The sequence below is a fragment of the Chiloscyllium plagiosum genome, unplaced genomic scaffold (genome assembly GCF_004010195.1).
Source record: "Chiloscyllium plagiosum isolate BGI_BamShark_2017 unplaced genomic scaffold, ASM401019v2 scaf_2228, whole genome shotgun sequence".
NCBI lineage: Eukaryota > Metazoa > Chordata > Chondrichthyes > Orectolobiformes > Hemiscylliidae > Chiloscyllium > Chiloscyllium plagiosum.
Window position 1 is genome coordinate 9,833 of NW_025214617.1, and position 3,496 is coordinate 13,328.

The window sequence follows — 3,496 nt, forward strand, 5'->3', positions numbered from 1 at the left end:
TGGAGAGAAAGGATCCGGTAAGGAAAGAAATAAACAGGGAAACGGGAGAAAAACTGTATTGCCATGAGCGGAGAGGTTTTACAAACAAATTGTGCATGTCGGAAAACACAAATTTGAACGTCCCAGTCCCGTGTTTGCAGTAAATGGGGAATGGCCTCAGCGCGGCTGCAGGCCTGAGTGAGCGCCGCCATCTTTATTCGGGACAACGATTCACTGGACACGTGCGCGGCCGCCATCTTTGTAGGGGGCAAGGTGCAGCCAGGCGCATGTGCAGCCTTTCTCTGGTATAGAGTCATTGTGATCATACCAGCCCACACTGCTCTGATTCACCTCTGGGCTCCCTCATGACCACTTTGTCAATATCTAGCTTCCTCAATCTCGGTGTATTTTTGGTCTGTTTATTACTGTATTATTACTTTTATAGACCCTTTGTAAATGAGTTTTTGACTGAGGCCCAGCCCCTGACCATGTGCTGCTCTATTATCAGATTACTTTTTTCTTTTTCATTCCCTGAAATCCATTTTGAACTCCCTGAAACATCAACTGTTTTTCTCCTTCCACAGATACCAGTGATGAATGCCAAAGCCCTGTTGCCTGTGGAGAGGGTGATGTTTGACTTTCTTGTACAGCTGCAATCTATATGGTGAAAGTGATCCCACAATGTGGTTGGGTAAGAGACATTACAGAGTATTCATTACAGCAACAGTGATTATTTGAAGATAATTTCCAAATCAAGAACAGTTTGTAGTTTTATCATCATGCTTATAATTTCACAAAAATACTATTGAGAACTTTAGATATAAGGCCAGAGATGGAGATTATAGGTCAGGTGATCAAAAGCATTGCCAAAAAGCAGGTTTTGAGGGATGTCTTCAAGGTGGAAAGCAGACCTGTGAGGTTTTGTCTGCAAATTCCAGATCATGTTGCTTTAGCAACTGTAGAATCAGCCACACAGTTGAAGTAATGAATTAACAAATCGTTGGGAGTCTCAAAGAAAATGGTTGAGACCTCGACAAAGGATGTGTGGTGCAGGGAGCTAGGGATGATAACAGCCAGGAATCAAATCAAGAATGAGAATTTTAAATTGTTGCTTATGAATAGGAGCCTTTTGACGGACAAACATCTTTGGGGAGAAGTGAGCACGTGGGCGATAGAGCTTTCATTTTTTTCTTGAGATTACAGTGAGGCTGGCCAGGAGGGTGTTTGGATAATTAAGTCTGCAGATAAGACACGATGGATGAGAGTTTCAGTGTATGAGCTGAGATGAGGGTGGAATCAGCTAGAATTAGTGATCTTGGAGTGGGACTGGGCTGTTACTCTCACTTCACTTCTGGGATTCAGCTGGTTGTCAGGTTGTGAATCAGGTGGTAACACCATCGGGAGCTGAGTGGCCCTGGTGTAGCCTAAAATGAGTGTCGCTGAGCTGGCTGTTGCTGAGCAGCTGCTGCTTGATAGCCCTATTGATGACTACTTCCATCACTTTACTGCTGATCGAGTGTGGACTGACAGAGGGAAATTGCCTGGGTTGGATTGCCCTGTGTTTTTGTGTTCCACATTGTCGGTAGATGCCAGTGCTGGAGCGGTATGTGGCTTGGTGGGTGGCAAGTTCTGGAGCACAAATTATCAGTATTATTGCCAGAATGTTAGCAGGACCCATAGCCTTTACACGACTTAACCATTTCTCGATATTGTTTGAACTAAATTGAACTGGCTTAAAGCTCACATCTGTGACATTAGGAACCACTGGAGATGGCTGAGATGGATCATCTCACTTTGCAACTGGCCGAAAATTGCTCCAAATGCTGTCATCTTATATTTTGCATTGGTGTGTGAAACCCCTCCATGAGTAAGGATGGGGATATCTGTGGTGCTTCCTGCAACGAGTTGTTTAATTGTCCATTACCATTCACAACTGGGTGTGGCTGAACTGCAGAGCTCTGATCTGATCCATTGATTGTAGGATCACTTAGCTCTGTTGCTTGCTGCTGATGCTGTTTGATATGCAGGTAGTCCTGCTTGGTCACTTCACCAGGTTGGCACTTCATTTTTAGGTCTGCCTGGTGCTGCTCATTGCATGCCCTCCTTTCCTGTCCATTGTGATTGGTGAGTGCGGGATGTACAAACCCATGAGATTACAGATTGTGCTGGAGTAGTTCTGCTGCTGTTGTTATCCCACAGTGCCTCAGAGATACCCAGTTTGAGTTCCTACATCTGTCCCATTTAGCACGGTGATAGTACCACTCAGCACAATGAGGGTTTTTCTCAACTTTAAGGTGAGGCTTTGTCTCCAACAGAGAGCGGCGGGAGCTGGGCAGAAGTTCAGACGGAGCGCAAAGCCGGTCAGGAAAGTAAGTGATTACTATAAGAGTGGGTGTGTTCTAAACCCCAGGTCCTACAAAGTAGGGTCTCCCTCCCTCCCTCCTCCTCTAACCTTAATTAAGAGTCCACAGACGTGCCACAAAAAGAGGGTCTAAGGAAGTTTAGATCGAGGAGTGAGGCTTCATTTCAGGACTCTTTGACAAGGAGGTTGAGTGAAGGGATTACACCACAGTTGAAGAGGGTGAAGACATGACTGCCCAGCTGGTTCAGTGCGCTACGTGCTTGATGTGGGAGGTCAACGACTCTGGTGTGTCTGGCTCGTATATGTGTGGAAAGTGTGTGCACATTCAGCAATTGACCGAGCATATTGCAGCGCTGACGAAAGAACTCGAAGACCTTAGGCTCATCCGAGAGAACGAGATCTTTCTGGACAAGACCTTCAGCGATGTTGTTACACCAATCATGCCAGAAGAGAGCAGAAGAGAGCAAATGATGAGGAAGGCACAGAGGAGACAGGTGCAAGAGACCCCGGGAGAAGTACCTGTCAGGAACAAGTTGAAGCTTTTGGAAGCAGAGACTGATGACACTGCCAGTTCGCAAGGCGGCCACGTTTGTCAATCAAAATTTGCCGCAGAGGCAGAGCGGAAGAGTCGGACAACGCACAGAGCCGTGGTAATAGGGGACTCCATCGTGAGAGGAACTGACCGGGGTTTTTGTGGCAGCAGACGGAATTTAAGGATGGTCTGTTGCTTTCCTGGTGCTAGAGTGAAAGACATCGCGGACAGAGTGCAGGGAATCCTCAAGGACGAGGGTGAAGAGCCAGAGGTGGTGGTACATGTCGGCACAAATGATGTCGGGAAGAAGAGGAGGAACATACTACAGCGAGACTTCGGAGAACAAGAAGAAGGCTGAAAAGCAGGTCATCCAAGGTGGTTATCTCCGGTTTGCTTCCAGTTCCTCGGGCTGGTGTGGCCAGAAACAGGGAGATAATGGACTTGAACGTGTGGTTGGGGAACGGGTGCAGGAAGCAAGGATTCAAGTTCTTGGATCACTGGGGTATATTCTGTGGTAAACATAAATTCTACAAGAGAGACGGCTTGCACCTAAATAGGTTAGGGACCAGTATTCTGGCAGGCAGGTTTTCTACTGCAACACCGCTACATTTAAACTAAGTAGC

At 46.7% G+C, this 3,496-nt stretch overlaps 1 long non-coding RNA gene across 1 annotated transcript in view; it reads left to right on the forward strand.

Moving 5' to 3' along the window:
- The first annotated feature begins 640 nt into the window (after positions 1-640).
- LOC122547959 overlaps positions 641-3,496 on the forward strand; it is an 8,407-nt gene continuing 5,551 nt past the window's right edge. The window contains exon 1 of the long non-coding RNA XR_006311130.1: positions 641-670. This is a non-coding gene — a long non-coding RNA (uncharacterized LOC122547959). The remainder of the gene's footprint in view (positions 671-3,496) is intronic.